We start from the raw sequence: 18,129 nt of genomic DNA, 5'->3' as shown, positions 1-18,129 counted from the left end.
TCTTCTTTCCTTCACATGGCTTTAGGAGCAAAAGTTGTCGTCATAGTTTTGATGTCAAGTTCCATAATCAGTCCAATGCCGTTCTGGAGAGTTAGTCCTTCTGGCAGCACAGTGGCACAGTGGTTAGCATTGCTGCCTCACAGTGATAGGGACCTGGTTCAATTCCGGCCTGGGGTCACTGTCCGTGTGGAATTTGTACATTCTCCCCGTACCTGCATGGGTTTCCTCTGGGTGATTAGGTTTCATCCCACTGTCCAAAGTTGAGTGGGCTAGGTTGATTAGCCATGCTAAATTGACCCTGGTGTCAGGGCATTAGCAGGGTAAATATGTGGGTTTATGGGATTAAGACCTGGATGGGGTTGTGGCCGGTGCAGATTCAATGGGCCAAATGGCCTCCTTCTGCACAGTACTGATTCTATGAGTGTAACTCCAGGATGTTTCCCTCAATCTGGAGGTGGAACAAGATGTTATTATGTGCTTCATAGTTTGATCAGAATTTCCACAGTGGCAGCAAAGCAAGGGCTTTAGGTGCCATTTGTACATCAGGTGGCTACGACAACCACATCCAGTTTGTATTCTCAGTCATGTTATGGTATTGTTACTGGTCTAATAATCCAGAGACCTTGGGCAAGATCTAGAGACCCGGGTTTGAATCCCACCATTGCAGATGGAGGAAATTGAATTCAATGAAACTCTGGAATTAAAATTCTAACGATAACCATGAAACTTCTGTGGTAAAAACCCACCTGGTTCATTTAATTGGGCAGCACGGTGGCACAGTGGCTAGCACTGCTGCCTCACCGCGGCAGGAATTCAGGTTCGATTCCGGACGTGGGTGACTGTCTGTGTGGGGTTTGCACACTCGCACCATGTTTGCGTGGATTTTATAGAATCCTACACTGCAGAAGGAGGCCATTCGGCCCATCGCGCCTGCATCGACCACAATCCCACCCAGGGCATTATCCCCATAACCCCTTGCATTTACCCTAGCTAGTCCCCCTGACACTAATGGGAAAATTAGCCTGGCAAACCCACCTAACCTGCACATCTTTGGACTGTGGGAGCAAACCGGATCATCCAGAGAAAACGCACGCAAACATGGGGAAAATGTGCAAACTTCACACAGCCAGTGACCCAAGCTGGGAATCGAACCCTGGTGCTGTGAGGCAGCAATGCTAACCACTGTGCCACCATTTCCTTCGGTTTCCTCCCACTCTCCAAAGATGTGCGGATTAGGTGGATTGGCCGTGATAAATTGCCCCTTAGTGTCAGGGAGACTAGTTAGGGTAAATGCATAGGGTTATGGGAATAGTGTCCCAAGATGTGTAGGTTAGGGGGATTAGTGAAATAAACACATTGGATTACCTTGGATAGGGCCTGGGTGGGATTGTTGTCAGAGAGTTAGTGCAGGCTCAATGGGCTGAATGGTCTCCTTTTGCACTGCAGGGATTCTGTGATTCTATTCCATCATTCTACTGAGGATTATCCACAAACTGTGGGGAGATTGAAGCCCTGTTGTTGAGATGTTGGGTTAGAGACTTTATTTGGCGTGATGCTTCCTGTCTAGGCTTTCCTCCAGGTTTCAGCAGTGTTAATGGGGATGCAGAATGTTCCATTCACGCCCAGAGAGGGTTTCACAAAGCCATGTGGTAAGTTGGGGGTCTCAGAGGTCTCTGTGGAGGAGAGGTCCATCTTGCCGCTGATACAAATTATTTTGCCACGTGCTGCTGTATCTGGTCAAACAGAGGGAGGGGTCAACATATGAGAGGATTGGTAACGAGTGGTGAGAGATTACTAGTTGATAGCAATGCCCCCAGTCTAAGGAGGAGAAAAATTAATCAGCAAAACATAGCACTTCAGATTGCTATTCCACATGTTCTTTGGGAGGTGAACAATGGTAGGTGCCAGGTGAGCAGAGGGTTGTACTCACCTGTGGTTAAATTCATTGTGCAGAATGTCATGTTCATTTCATTTAATTTGATTTATTATTGTCTCGTGTATTAACATACAGTGAAAAGTATTGTTTCTTGCATGCTATACAGACAAAGCATACCGTTCATAGAGAAGGAAACAAGAGAGTGGAGAATGTAGTGTTACAGTCATAGCTAGGGTGTAGAGAAAGATGCAAGGTAGGTCCACCCAAAAGTCTGATGGCAGCAGGGAAGAAGCTGTTCTTGAGTAGGTTGGTACGTGACCTCAGATTTTTGCACCTTTTTCCCGATGGAAGAAGGTGGAAGAGAGAGTGTCCGGGGTACATGGAGGTTCTTAATTATGCTGACTGCTTTGCTGAGGCAATGGGAAATGTAGATAGAGTCAATGGATGGGAGGATAGTTTGGAGACATGTTAGAGATATACCTGTGGAACTGCAGTCCAGCAAAGGCAAACGCCCTAAAGACTGTTGGTGAGAAACTGGGAAGATTAAATGATGGTAAATTCAGTCTTCTAATGTTGGGAATTAGGAACCTTGATTGACAGGTATGTTGCCTGGAGAATCTATCCTGAGAATGTTACAGTTCTAAGGCTAATCCACATCACCGAGCAGTGAGGCTTCATTCTGGGAGTGAAAGATTGCTGAATTTGCCTCCAGGCATTTTGCTAGAATCCATAGAATCCCTACAGGGAGGCCATTCAGCCCATCAATTTTTCACTGACCACAATCCCACCCAGGCCCTATCTCCATAACCCCATGCATTTACCATAGCTAGACCCCCTGACACGAAAGGGCGATTTAACACAGCCAATCTATCTAACCCACACACCCTTGGATGTACAATAATTAAGCAATAATCTATAACTATAAAGACCCTGGGTGGAATTCTCCATTTCTGAGTGTAGTGGTGGGCAGTTCTGGTGGCACCTTTCCTGCTGGCCAGAGTGGCAGGATGCAGTGCCAGATTCTGCATTTGAAAGCTTATTAATTATGCCCAGGTGACTTCCCCTCTGAATCACTGGCATGCCAGCAGCTAATGAGTTTGAGCATCTGGGAGGCATGTGTGAACAACAGTGCAGCACGCTCGTATCACTTTCTCCAGCCCACCTGTCCTCTCAAGATCTCACAGGATGTCCAAAACACATAGGCAAAAGTCTAGCAGCCACAAGAATATATCTGTCCCTCGATTCAACCCCGCCCCCCCATTCCCACACTGAGCCCATCACTGGGCCACCCACGCCCACATGGACCTCTGCCCACCTCATCTGGAGTCTTTGTGCATCCCCTTTAACCAAACCATATGATTGCCCTTTGACCTTACAGAGCCAGGTCCCTGGGTTTGATTCCCGCTTGGGTCACTGTGTGGGAGGAATCTGCACATTCTCCCCATGTCTGTGTGGGTTTCCTCTGGGTGCTTCTGTTTCCTCCCACAGTCTGAAAGATGCGCTGGTTCGATGCGTGGGCCATGCTAAATTCTCCATCAGTGTACCCGAACAGGCGCTGGAGTGTGGCGACTAGGGGATTTTCACAGTGACTTCATTGCAGTGTTAACGTATTGCTACTTGTGACAATCATGTAACCTTGACAGGATTCCACCTCCCTCCTCTATGTCGCATTGTTCATCACCTTCATATCTGCTTACCACTGTGCCACCCTGTCCTTCCTCCACCCTCCTATCTTACACAATGACCCCCCCCCCTTGATTTTTGCAGCCCTCAACTTCACCTCATGCTCCATCCCCAGTAAAACTTGGGATTATTGGAGTGGAGGGTCCGTGCGTCCTGCAGCACATTGTTGTCCATAAAAACCAACCTGCCACGGAGCTGGAGGGCACGGACCCACCAGCCCCACCACAGTGGTGTTCAGTGTAACAGGAGTGGGGCAGTTAGAAGGTATAACCTTTGTATGTTGCCCTCTGCTCGAAGTCTCGAGCAAACTGAGGTCCACCTTGCGCATGTCAACGTTTTTCAAATGGGTTTGGTGTGCACCAAAATTGGAAAGCCGGACATGATTTTGGCAATCTGCTGTTTTAATAGTTTATTCACTAGTGTTGCAAGTAGGTTTACATTAACACTGTAATGAAGTTACTGTGAAAATCCCCTGGGTACCACACTCCAGCGCCTGTTTGGGTGCACAGAGGGTGAATTGAGCATAGCCAATCCACCTAACCTGAACGCCTTTCGGACTGTAGGAGGAAACCGGAGTACCTGGAGGAAACCCACGGAGACATGGGGAGAACGTGGAGTCTCTGCACAGACAGTAACCCAAGCTGGGAACTGAACCCAGGTCCCTGGCGCTGCAAGGCAGCAGTGCAAACCACGGTGCCACCGCACCCCTAACCAGCATTCATGCGTGTTTCACACCAGTGACGGGTGCATTCAACAGGAAATCCCCTGGACAGTGGCGGGACTGGACGGTCCCGCCACAGCCAATGGCGGGCTGCCTCCCACTGCTGCAAAACATGATGGGCTATGCGGAAAATCCCATCCGTTAACTCCTGTACGTCTCTCCACAGTGGCACAGCAGTGCCTCACAGCGCCAGAGACCTGGGTTTGATTCCCAGCTTGGGACACTATCTATGTAGTTTGCATGTACTCCCCATCTCTGCATGGGTTTCCTCCTGGTGGTCCCGTTTCCTCCTACAGTCCAAAGGTTAGGTGCATTAACCCTGCTGAATTCTCCTTCAGTGTATACCTGAATAGGTACTGGAGTGTGGCGACTAAGGGAATTTCACAGTAACTTTGCTGTGTTAATGTAAGCCTACTTGTGACAACAATAAAATAAACTTTAAAACACAAATGCTGCCGAGCAATCTGAACTTTTCCAGCCTTGTATGTGTAATTTTCTTATCTTTATAATGTGCACTAGGTACATGTACATCACAAAATGAAAGGGGAACTCTTTTCTTTCCCAAAAGAAATTAAATTAACTTAGGGTGCAAAAAAGATAAAGGCGGGGTGGGGGAAACAAACTCAGTTTGAAAATCCTACTGGAAAGAGCAGCAATAAAAAAAATCTCTTACATGAATTATTGTGATTTGGGGGGAGTGGCCAGATCTACTCCCGCGTGGTTTAAACCGGAAAAAAAAACGCTTTGACGCAAATTGCGTCCGAATAAAAAAAAATTCCCGGGGTCCTTAATGTTTTTCTTCTTGGCCAATTCTAGTTGGATGGATAGCAGCGCAGACCCTGAAGCTGCATACTGATGCAGGAAGCCTGGGGCAGGATTGCAGTGTCCCTGTTAGGAAGGATGTGAGCCATGGGTAAGAGAGCTGAGAGGGACACAGCGCTGGTGGCTTCGCAGCGATGCTCAGACAAGAGGGGTGACTCTCTGTGTGCTCCCCGCTTTCGCTGCCCAGAGGATGCGGAAGTGCTGAAATTGACAAGTCGGTGAGTAAAGTTGGGCAGCGGCTGCCCTTAGGAAGGGAGGGGAGCTGGGAATGTGGTTGATGGGATTCGCGGAGAGGAATTTGATCTGAAAGTGGCTCCCAGACGCGGATGTGGTTGAATACGTGTTAGCTCTGATATCTCCCTTTTTATAAAGGACGTAACATCCTCCCGGACTCTAACTGGCAAGAAGGAACCAGGCAAAGGGTTCCCGCTTTCTTGGCCGATGTAAATGAGATTTCTTCTTCCTTTCTCTCCCCCCTTACTCACCCCCCTCCCTCAGTGCCTTTCAGAGTGATCGAGACCAGCGTTTTGGACCGGACAGGTAACACATTTTTAAAAAATGTTACTTTGCAATGAAAATGTTACAACGATTTCTCCTTTAGAGGTGAACCGAGTAACTCTCAGTGCTGGCTGTGTGTCCAGCTTGCGGCTAACAACGGGTCAAAACTTCTCTCCAGTACTAAATCAGTTCCTTGTCCACTTCTGTCCTTTCCCTGTTGTTTCCAAAAGGCAACCCCGTTTAGTGCGAATGGAAAAATAAATATTCCCAGGAAAGCGACGTGGCTATTTTTGTGTCTGGATCTTTTAATAGCACAAGCTCGAATTCCTCTTCAGGGACAAATGGAAAGAATGCCCCTTTTTTCTAAAAAAAAGATTTTTTTAAATTATCACATGTATTAGTATACAGGGAAAGTGTTTAGCACTGCTGCCTCGCAGCTCCAGGGACGCGGGTTCAATTCCAGCCTCAGGTCAGTCTGTGTGGAGTTTGCACATTCTCCCCGTGTCTGCACGGGTTTCTTCCGGGTGCTCCGGTTTCCTCCCACTGCCCAAAGATGTGTGGGTTAGGTAGATTGGCCATGCCAAATTGCCCCTTAATAGCAGGGGGATTAGCAGGGTAAATATGTGGGGTTATGGGAATAAGGCCCGAGTGGGATTGTGTTCAGTGCGGACTCGATGGGCCGAATGGCTTCTCCCTGCACCGTAGGGATTCTGTGATTCTATTTTTCTCTTGTGTGCTGTACAGACAAAGCATACCATTCATAGAGAAGGAAAGGAGTAGAGAATGTACTGTTATAGTCATAGCTAGGGTGTCGAGGAAGGTTAAGAGAAAAACACCCAAAATTAACAGGTGGCCAGCCATGATTTTGAATGAGGATGCGATGCCATTGGTGACTTGTTAATTATTACAGACATTGACATTTTGTTCTACAAGAGGAAGAGTTTACTCCCTCCAATTCGGTGCAGGTGTGTGGCAAAGATTCACCTTAATACCCATTACAGCCTTTTACATTTCCCTATCTGTTGTTAACGCTGACACAATCAGCAAAAGAAAACACATACATGAACAATTTTTTGTATATAGTAAAATATATTTTTTCTGAATCATGCAGTTAATGAGTTTAGGGAGTGGGAAAGGAAGCAGTGCTTTTGGTACAGAGAATAAATTAGGATGCTAGTGGGGGACACGGGAGTTGAGGTGCATATATAGCCTAATGTGCCATTCCCCCATCCCCCAACCGTGCCTCCCAGCTCTTGGAAATATAATTACGCTTTGCTGATGTTGACTAAGAATGAAACACGCACTTTATCACACTGATTATGTTCAGTATTAGAATGTGTATCTTGTGATTGAATCTTATTACCTCCAAGTTGCTGCGATTCATGGAATCCCTACAGTGTAGAAGGAGGCCATTTGGCCCATTGAGTTTGCACTGACTCTTGAACAGCACATCTTACCCAGGCCGCCACACCCCCCATAACCCTGCATATTTACTCCATAATTTCCCCCTAACCTACACATCTTGAGACACTGAGGGTGGGGGGAGAGATTTTGTCGTCCCGACTTGCCATGGGAATTGTAGTGGGCGGGGCAGTGGGGGGGGTGGGGGGGGGAACCATGCAAAGGTTCATTGACCTCGGGCAGGAATTTGGGGCAAGCGCAGTTGGAAAATCCTGCAACAGGGAGCAATTTAGCATTGCCAATCCACCACCAACTGTCCAATCAAAGCCCTATCCCCATAATCTCCCTGACACTAAGGGACAATTTAGCATGGCCAGTCCACCTAACTCGCACACCTTTGGACTGTGGGAGGAAACCTGAGCACTGGGAGGAAGCCCAAACAGGTGAACTTGCAGACTCTGCACGGACAGTCACCAAGGCTGGAATCGAACCCAGGTCCCTGACACTGTGAGACAGCAGTGCTAACCACTGTGCCACCCTGTGTATCGTGTGATTGGTTCTTATTACCTTCAGGGTGCTGTTTGTGTTTAATTCAATGCATTGCTAAATCAATATATATGTTATAATATATATTTATAAATACAAGTTATAAATTAATATATATGCAGATTAATCAGCCAAGGCTCTGCTTTCTCAACCTTGCTCCTTGCCTAAGGTGTGGTGATCCTCAGGTTAAATCTTCACCAGTCTGTTCTCTCTCAGAAAACAGGGAGAGCAGCCTCTGGGACTTTGGCGACTTCCATTTTTCACGTGTCCTGTTGTTATTTGTCATGATTTTAATAATGATGGAAAGACACCAACCATTCATAATGATTGGGAAAACGCAATGTAGTTTCGTTTATTAGGATAGGCATGGGTGTAAAGCTTGAAGACACCAGTGGCAAGATATGTATTTTGTTTGCAGACATGTTTGGGTGGCATGGTGGTTAGCACTGCTCCCTCACAGCGCCAGGGACCCGAGTTCAATTCCAGCCTTGGGTGACTGTCTATGTGAAGTGTGCACATTCTCCTTGTGTCTGCGTGGGTTTCCTCCGGGTGCTCTGGTTTCCTTACGCATTCCAAAGATATGGATTGGCCATGCTAAATTGCCCCTGAGTGTCGGGGGATTAGCAGGGTAAATACGTGGGGTTACCAGGATAGGGCTTGGGTGGGATTGTTGGTGGTGCAGGCTCGATGGGCCAAATGGCCACCTTCTGCACTGTAGGGATTCTACGAAAATGAAAACTGATACTGGATTCCATGGATTTTACCCCCTGGTGATGTCATGCTGCAATCCCTTAAAGGCATATTACAGCAACACCCTTTTTAAAGAATAACCACCCTTCCAAAGATATGTAACTATTTACAGTTCTTGTAATGTTTAGTTAGCATTATGTAAGTGTATAGAATGAGTGAATCCTTGGGCCTAAAGCTTAAAGGTAATCTGTTGGTATACCGAGATAAGAACATAAGAAATAGGAGCAGGAGTAGGCCATCTAGCCCTTCGAGCCTGCCCCGCCATTTAATAATATCATGGCTGATCTGAAGTGAATCAGTTCCACTTTCCCGCCTGCTCCCCATAACCCTTAATTCCCCTGTCTATCAGAAATATATCTACCCGTGACTTAAATATATACAACGAGGTAGCCTCCACCACTTCAATGGGCAGAGAATTCCAGAGATTCACCACCCTTTGAGTGAAGAAGTTCCTCCTCAACTCTGTTCCAAACTGCACCCCGCCCCCCCCTTATTTTGAGGCTGTGCCCTCTAGTTCTGTTTTCCTTTCTAAGCCGAAAGAATCTCTCTACCTCTACCCTATCTAGCCCCTTCGTTATCTTGTAAGTCTCTATAAGATCCCCCCTCGGCCTTCTAAGCTCCAACAAGTACAGGCCCAGTCTATTTAATCTCCCCTCATAAGCTAACCCCCTCATCTCCGGTATCAGCCTAGTGAACCTTCTCTGCACTCCCTCCAAGGCCAGTACATCCTTTTGCAAATACGGGGACCAAAACTGCACACAGTACTCCAGTTGCGGCCTCACCAGTGCCCTGTACAGTTGCAGCAAGGCCTCCCTGCTTTTATATTCTAAACCCCTCACTATAAAGGCCAACATTCCATTCGCAGCCTTGATCACCTGCTGCATCTTGTAATGAGGTCTTGTAATTGTAACGTTGTCTGAAGAGCTTTTTAATTCATTTGTGGGACATGGGCATCACTGGCTGGCAGGCATTTATTGCCCATCCCTAGGTGCCCGAGGGCTTGAGAGTCAACCACATTGCTGTGACTCTGGAGTCACATGTAGGCCAGACCAGGTAAGGACGGCAGATTTCCTTCCCTAAAGGACATTGGTGAACCAGATGTGTTTTTCTGACAATCAACAATGGTTTCATGATCATCAGTAGATTGTTAATTCCAAATCTTTTTCATTGAATTCAGATTCCACCATCTGCCCTGGTGCAATTTGAACCTGGGTCCCCTAAACACTAGCTGAATTTCTGGATTCATAGTCTAGCAGTAATACCATTAGGCCATCACCTCTGCTTGCCTTCAGAGTGATCTGTGCGAAAGCCATTTTTGATTGTGTTTCTGGTTGCATTTGGGATCTAGTCTTCTGTGGCATAATGGTTAGCACTGCTGCCTCACAGCGCCAGGAACCCGGGTTCAATTCCTGACTTGGGTCACTGTCTGTGTGGAGTCTGTACGTTCTCCCTATGTCTGCATGGGTTTCTTCCGGGTACTCTGGTTTCCTCACACAGTCCAAAGATGTGTGGGTTAAATGGATTGGCCATGCTAAATTTCCCCTTAGTGTCAGGGGATCTAGCTAGGGTAAGTGCATGGGGTTAGGGGATGGGGCCTGGCTGGGATTGTGGCCAGTGCAGACTTGATGGTCTGAATGGCCTCCTTCTGCACTGTATGGATTTTATGATTTTGACATAGTTGAACTGTATGGTGGCTTAGGAGCTGGAATGGATCTGAATTGTCCCCCAGTTATTCCTCACCATTTGGCCTTTGTGCACAGCGACTTCATAAGACATTGGTTCCCAACACATCCTTGTGCTGGTTGTCACGTACCATCCGTGGCATCCTGAATGCAGAATTATTCCAACTATAAACTTGGTAATTCTGTAACTGCATCATTATTGTGAATGTTGGTCGTTTTCTCTTGTAGCTTTCAAAGTTGTTCTCTCTTTTCTGAGAGGGTAAAATGAGTAACGTTGGCATGCACCAATCTTCCAAAATGAGTTCTGCTGGTAATGAAATAGTTACACTCAAAAGGTGTCGCTCTCAGCCCTTTGAGCCTGCTTTGCCATGGACCGATTACGTTAACAACTGTCTGTAGTTCCTTGTGGCCTTGGACAGAGCAGGAGCCATATCAAGCTGTGATAGAACCAGAAAGGATGATGATTCTTCAGAGCTGTGGAGTGCTGAAGAAGAGTCATATTCAACAAGAAATGTCAATTCTACTTCCAGACCTTGTGCATTTTGTGTTTTAATTTCACCCCCTGCTGCTTCTTGTTCTTCCCTTCCTTGAAACTGTTTGCTTCAAAGGAACGATGTTTCCATCACCAGTTCAAGAAGCTGTGGATGTGTGAACAAATTACAGTGAATGCACTCAGGGAAGGCGATGGCCTTGTGGTATTATCACTAGATTATTAATCTGGAAACTCAGCTCATGAGTTTAGGAGTCGGGAGGTAATGCTGCAACTTTATAAGACCCTTGTCCGGCCTCATTTAGAGTATTGTGCGCAGTTCTGGTCGCCTCACTATAGGAAAGATGTAGAAGCTATTGAGAGGGTACAGAGGAGATTTACAAGGATGTTGCCTGGACTGGGAGGCATGCCTTATGAAGTTAGGTTGAGGGAGCTGGGACTCTTTTTCCCTGGAGAGACGAAGGTTGAGAGGCGACCTGATAGAAGTTTACAAAATGTTGAGAGGAATAGATAGGGTGGACTCTCAGAGGCTATTTCCCCGGGTTGAAATGGTTGCTACGAGAGGACACAGATTTAAGGTGCAAGGAGGGAAGTTCAGAAGTGATGTCAGGGGTAAGTTTTTCACGCAGAGGGTGGTGAGTGAATGGAATCGGCTGCCGTCAGTGGTGGTGGAGGCGAACTCGCTGGGGTCTTGATGAGTATATGGGGTTTAATGAGATTGAGGGTTATAGATAGGTCTGTAGGTTGGTAGGTGTTGATGTGACCGGCGCAACTCGTGGGCCGAAGGGCCTGTTTGTGCTGTAATGTTCTATGTTCCAGGGACCTGGGTTTGAATCCCACCATGGCACGTGATGGGATTTGAATTCATTAAAAGATGTCTAGAATTAAGAATCTACTGATGACCACGAAACCATTGTTGGAATAACCCATCTAGTTCACTAATGCCCTTTAGGGAAGGACGTCTGCTATCCTTATCTGGTCTGGCCTACATGTGACTCCAGAGCTATAGTGATGTGGTTGACTCCCAATTGTCCTTGGGCGCTCACCTGAGTCGTCTTACTGTCATGATGTGGAGATGCCGGCGTTGGACTGGGGTAAACACAGTAAGAAGTCTGACTGATAGCCAAGATCAGCACACATGAGGACGGTCTCAACCGGGATCTTGGGTTCATGTCGCATGATCTGCAACCCCCGTGACTTGCCTGGGTTTGCAAAACCTCACTTACTGTGCTGTCTGGAGATAATACACATCTCTTTAACCTGTGATCAGTGCTCCTTCCACACACATTGTTAGCCACTTTAAGACTTGAATAGCAGGTTAGGTCTAAAGATTTGCATTCTAATCAGTAATCTGTAAACTGCCTGTGCTTTATATGCTCTGCCTGAGGCCAGAACTCTTTATTCACCTGACGAAAAGGGGAACCTCGAAAGCTTGTGCGTTTACTACCAAATAAATTGGTTGGACTTAAACCTGGTGTTGTCAGACTTCTTACTCTTCTTACTGTGCCCACCCCAGTTCAACACCAGCATCTCCATATCTTGGGCAACTAGGGATGAGGAATAATAAATGGTGAGCACCCAGCAATACCCGTGTCCCACAAATGAATCTTTTAAAAAACAGATCTACAAGTGTGGTTGTACTGCTTTCTTTCCTTGGGACCTATTGGGGAACCCGATGAGACAAGAAGATAAGTGCTCAAGTTAGTCATTTGCTCCAGCTCCTCCAATTGCAGGTTCCCTCTCTCTCTATTTTTGATGTGGAGATGCCGGCGTTGGATTGGGGTGGGCACAGTAAGAAGTCTCACAACATTGGGTTAAAGTCCAACAGGTTTATTTGGAATGACGAGCTTTTGGAGCGCTGTTCCGAAATCACTCACCTGATGAAGGAGCAGCGCTCTGAAAGCTCGTGATTCCAAATAAACCTGGTGTTGTGAGACTTCTTGCTGTCTCTATCTTTGCCAGTCCTCCAGGGACCGCATCTATGGCAGGAGGAGCAGCAAAGGTAGGAGAGAGGGAACCTGCGAGTTGAAGGAGCTGGAGCAATTATTCTCCCCGTTCCCACTGGCCACCATGTAGAAGTCTTTTAGCTGCACTGAATGATTTGGGATAACGTCTTCCAGAGACCAAGGAGAATAAAGAAAAAAAATGGAAGTGGGAGGGTGCGGAGTCAGTATCCATCATTAAGGAAGCCTGAGCAAGGCCACAGGACCTGGTTATCATCTACATTTGCAGTATAAGGCACTGTCTGAGAGCTGGTACTTCATATCTTGTGATACTGAATGAGATGAATGGGTTTGTCTGGGGAGGAAGCTTAGGTAGCAGAAAGTGACTGGGGCTGTCCTCTCTCTCCCCTCTTCCCTGCCTCCCCTCTTTCTGTTCCATGACCCCAGAAACACTGCGACCTGCTGCATGGAGATTATCTTTCTTTTCAATGCAGAACAGATAGTCAGAATGTAAAAACCAAAACCTGTGTGGCTTCCTTGTAGTCTGGGTTCTAAGCGTGAAATCTTTCCCCCCAGATTTGAATATAAAAGTAGGGAGGTCTTGCTGCAGCTGTATAGGGCATTGGTGAGGCCGCAGCTGGAGTACTGTGTGCAGTTTTGGGCGCCGCACCTGCGCAAGGATATTTTGGCCCTGGAGGGAGTGCAGAGGAGGTTTACTAGGCTGATACCGGAGTTGAGGGGATTGAGCTATGAGGAGAGGCTGAATAAACTAGGCTTGTACTCGTTAGAGTTTAGAAGAATGAGGGGAGATCTCATTGAGACGTATAAGATGATGAATGGGATGGATAGGATAGAGGTGGAGAGACTCTTCCTGCTCAAAAAAGACAGTAGGACTAGGGGGCACAGCCTCAAGATAAAGGGGAGGCGGTTTAGAACGGAGTTGAGGAGGAACTTCTTCACTCAAAGGGTGGTGAATCTCTGGAATTCTCTGCCCGTTGAAGTGGTGGAGGCTGCCTCGCTAAATATTTTTAAGAAGCGGGTTGATGGGTTCTTGATAAGAGAGGGGATTAAGGGTTATGGGGAGAGGGCGGGAAAGTGGAACTGAGCCACGACAGATCAGCCATGATCTTATTGAATGGCGGGGCAGGCTCGAAGGGCTAGATGGCCTACTCCTGCTCCTATTTCTTATGTTCTTATGTTGTTGTCATGAAGTACACTCTACAGAACAGATTAATAAGACAATCACCAAAATCAATGTTATCTTCTGCACAGTGTTATAAATAACTAACGAGATCTTGTATCTCAGAACGAGCTGGAGTACTGTGTGCAGTTTTGGTCGCCGCACTTACACAAGGATATTTTGGCCTTGGAGGGAGTGCAGAGGAGGTTCACTAGGCTGATACCAGAGTTGAGGGGGTTGGGCTATGAGGAGAGGCTGAATAAACTAGGCTTGTACTCGTTAGAGTTTAGAAGAATGAGGGGAGATCTCATTGAGACATATAAGATGATGAATGGGATGGATAGGATAGAGGTGGAGAAGCTCTTCCCGCTCAGAAAGGACAGTAGGGCTAGAGGGCACAGCCTCAAAGGGGGGGCAGTTTAGAATGGAGTTGAGGAGGAACTTCTTCACTCAAAGGGTGGTGAATCTCTGGAATTCTCTGCCCGTTGAAGTGGTGGAGGCTGCCTCGCTAAATATATTTAAGTCACGGGTAGATAGATTTTTGATAGGCAAGGGGATTAAGGGTTATGGGGAGAAGGCGGGAAAGTGGAACTGAGCTACTTCAGATCAGCCATGACCTTATTGAATGGCGGGGCAGGCTCGAAGGGCTAGATGGCCTACGACGACTCCTATTTCTTATGTTCTTATTTTCCTTGCCAAATTTACTGATACTGCATGGTGCTATTCAATTCAAGTTTCTGGTTTGTTTTAATAGCCATGGTGGGTTCACCTGGAGGATGCACACAAATAGACACTGCACGTCGCGGCTGTTAATATTAATGAACTATGGCTGATTGATAGGGGTGGCACACAGTGGTTAGCAGTGCTACTTCACAGTGCCAGGGATCTGGGTTCAATTCTGGCCTTGAGTGACTGTGTGGAATTTGCACGTTCCACGGGTGGTGGTGAGACACTTTTTTTCTTGAACTGAAGGGCATTTAAGAATCAAGAGCTGCAGATCTGGAGTTCCATGTAGGCCAGACCATGTAGGAATGGCAGATAGCCTTCCTGAAGGCCGTGGGCAAAGCAGGTGGGCTTTCCCCCACCGTGAGTACCTGCTAAGGTCACCTCTGGAAGCATGGTGTGGACATGAGCATGCTGTCTCAACTTCAGCTGTGGATCCTGGGGAGACACCTAGAAGTAATGTAAGGGTGATGAAGATTGAGAAACCACAGATACTTTGTGGGCACAGTGAACACAGGCCCCAGTGTAGATATGTCATCAACTTGTTTTGAATGTTCGTCAATAAATGCCTTTTGTTTTCAGCCATTGAGTTTCCACCCTGTCTGTCCCTACCTACGAAGCTTAGGGGAACCACCATACTCACCCAGCACCTCATCCCTGAACTATGTGAGACTGGCAATGCTATGTCCCTCCCACCCTCTTGCCAGCCCTCACTAAGGAAGGGCATTCCCCCCAGCTACGATATGGACAGGAACCCGGGAAGGAGGATAGGGGAAGTGTTGCCCGCTTACCAGCCTTCACACCCTTTTTTTTTAAAGCAAGGTGCACCCAACTGTGAAGGGAAGGTGAGGCCTGAGAGTGACCCTGCTCCCTGAGATGGATTCAATTCTGGCCTTGGGTCACTGTCTGTGTGGAGTCTGCACATTCTCCCCGTGTCAGCGTGGGTTTCCTCCGGATCTTCTGGTTTCCTCCCACGGTCCACGGGTTAGGTTGATTGGCCAAGCTAAATTGCTCCTTTAGTGTTAGGGGGATTAATAGGATAAATATGTGGGGTAGGGCCTGGGTGGGGTTGTTGTTGTTGGTGCAGGCTTGATGGGCCGAATGGCCTCTTTCTGCGCAGTAGGGATTCTGAGTCAGTGTCCATTGAATATCCAGTGAGGGGGGAGACGTCCCAGAGAGAGTGCTTGCTGATGTATTAAGATGAATTTTATGCGGCCCCGCGGTTTATTTCACACTACTCCATTGGTGAGGGGCTGGGAAGATCGGAATTCGGAAATCCGGCATTCCCACGGATGGAGGGTGTGGACTCGGAACTGCCCTCACTGTTTCCGTGACATACATAGACTTGGTGTGTAATTATATCACTTAAATGTTTGGCTAGCGTGGACTTTGAGAAGAAGTAGAATCTTTATCTGGAAAACATTATACAACGCAATTAGACTGAACAGTTTTGCAAATCTGCAGGTGACTCATTTACTTTCTTTAATTACTGTTGGGTTATTGCATCATCGTTTCGGTACTCGGAAACGTCAAGGGAAATGCAACCTCACTGCTTAAACTAAATTTGAACAGGAGTTACGTGGAACCCTTTTCACAGTATTGGGCGGTTATATGTGTACTGACTGTGTGCTGCTTAAATATTAATTGTTGCTGTCACGCACTTGCAGCATTAACACAAACATTCCTGTCTGTCATCTCCATATGTGTCCTACTGTGACACATCACACACATTCCTGCAGCTCTCCCGTAATAATGTGGAGACTGAAGTAAAGTTTATTCCTTTACTAGTGTCACAAGTAGGCTTACGTTAACACTGCAGTGAAGTTACTGTGAAAGTCCCCTAGTCGCCACGCTCCAACGCCTGTTCGGGTACACTGAGGGAGGATTTAACTTGGTGAATGCATCTAACCAGCATGCATTTCAGACTGTGGGAGGAAACCGGAGCACCCAGAAGAAACCCAAGGGGAGAACGTGCAAACTCCGTACAGCTGGGAATCGAATCTGGGTCCCTGGCGCTATGAGGCAGCAGTGTTAACCACTGTGTCATACACGTTTGTGTGAACCTGTACAGAAGCTTCTGGTTTGATTCTGGCCTTTAGCACTTGTCTGGAGTTTGCACATTCTCCCCAAGTTTGCGTGGGTTTCGTCCCACAATCCAAGAGACATGCTGGGTTAGGTAAATTGGCCATGCTCAGTTCTCCCTCAATGTACCCGAACAGGCAGCAGTGTGTGGTGATTGGGGGATTTTCACAGTAACTTCATTGCAGTGTTAATGTAAGCCTATTTGTGGCACTAATAAATACACTTGAAAATTCCCACATTAATAATCAAAATGTTACTACCGAAATTTACGTTTCACAAGAGCTAGGAGCAGGAGTAGGTCATCAGGCCCCTCAAGTCTGCTCTGCCATTCAATAAGATCACGGTTGATCGTTTCGTGGACTCAACTCCACTTAATCGCCTGCTCACCGCAACCCTTAATTCCTTTACTGTTCAAATATTTATCTGTCCTTCAAAACATTCAATGAGGGAGCCTCAACTGCTTCACTAGGCAGGGAATTCCACAGATTCACAACCCTTTGTGTGAAGAAGTTCCTCTTCAACTCAGTCCTATGTCTGCTTTCTCGTATTTTGAGGCTATGCCCCCTAGTTCTGGTTTCAATGGCCTTCCTATCTCATAATTATATATGTTTTTGTGAGAGCTTTCCCTGCACCCCCCCCCTGCCCTTTCTTCTGAATTCCAGTAAGTAAAGTCTACTCAGTTTTTCCTCATAAGCCAACCCCCTCAACTACAGAATCAACCTAGTGAATCTCCTCTGCACCCTCTCCAGTGCCAGTAGATCCATTCTCAAGTAAGGAGACCAAAACTGTACACAGTACTCCAGGTGTGGCCTTGCCAGCACCTCATACAGATGCAAATAACCTTGCTATTTTTAAACTCCATCCCTCTAGCAATGAAGGACAAAATTCCATTTGCCTTCTTAATTACCTGCTGCACCTGCAAACCAACTTTGTGTGATTCACAACCCAACAGATTAGTTAACCTTAATACTCTCAATTTCATTCAAACCAACACTTAGTAACTAATCACGAAACACTTTGGCTTTTTATGTTCTTTCTGGCGTTTTACAAAATGACTAGTATAAGGAAAGACTAAGTAAATTCCTATAGTTACACAAAACCCTTCGACATTCTTAATCCAAAGAGTCACGGGCAACACATTCTACAGCTCGTGTCTCAATCCAAAATGCTTTACTTCTTTAAAATGCGATAAATAGATTCCCATTTGCCCTTGCATGTCAAAAATGAACACACCTACATGTGTACGTGCATGCACTCAGAGGACTTCTAACACCTTGTCTCTTGTTGAGATGCCAGCGTTGGATTGGAGTGGGCACAGTAAGAAGTCTCTCAACACCTGTCTCACCTGATGAAGGAGCATGGCTCCAAAAGCCCCTGCTACCAAATAAACCTGTTGGACTGTAACCTGGTGTTGTGATACTACTTACTGTCACTTGCGATATCCACCAATAATACTAATTAGAAAGCAAACATTTAAACAACATACAGGAAAGGACCACAACGATTTTTTACTTACGTGGACAGAACAGTAAAACTAACATATGGTTCTCACACAAATTGCATGGAAAGGAGTCATACATAAATAAATGAGAACCTTTCTCTCTCTCATTATCTTCTTTCTGATATGTCTCAGGGATATGATTAACCAGGTGTTTTTTTTAAGCTTCATGATCTTTCTCAGCCTTTTCTACCTTTTGCTTCTCATTGAGATCTCCCTGGATAAGTTCATTTA

At 46.5% G+C, this 18,129-nt stretch overlaps 1 protein-coding gene across 5 annotated transcripts in view; it reads left to right on the top strand.

Annotated features, from left to right (window-relative positions):
* The first annotated feature begins 5,064 nt into the window (after window positions 1-5,064).
* The window catches only part of ydjc (YdjC chitooligosaccharide deacetylase homolog), a 70,551-nt gene continuing 57,486 nt past the window's right edge, over window positions 5,065-18,129 (top strand). For 3 of the 5 annotated variants that reach the window (XM_080208652.1, XM_080208653.1, XM_080208656.1), the window contains exon 1: window positions 5,065-5,320. The gene's annotated coding sequence lies outside the window, so the exon portion shown is untranslated. Of the gene's footprint in view, window positions 5,321-5,474; window positions 5,643-18,129 lie in introns of those variants that run through there. The other 2 variants (XM_080208655.1, XM_080208654.1) reach the window with 2 other exon arrangements.

This window comes from Carcharhinus amblyrhynchos, chromosome 20 (genome assembly GCF_965287045.1).
Source record: "Carcharhinus amblyrhynchos chromosome 20, sCarAmb.v2.hapA, whole genome shotgun sequence".
In the NCBI taxonomy this organism is placed as follows: domain Eukaryota; kingdom Metazoa; phylum Chordata; class Chondrichthyes; order Carcharhiniformes; family Carcharhinidae; genus Carcharhinus; species Carcharhinus amblyrhynchos.
This window is presented reverse-complemented; position numbering and strand designations above follow the sequence as displayed.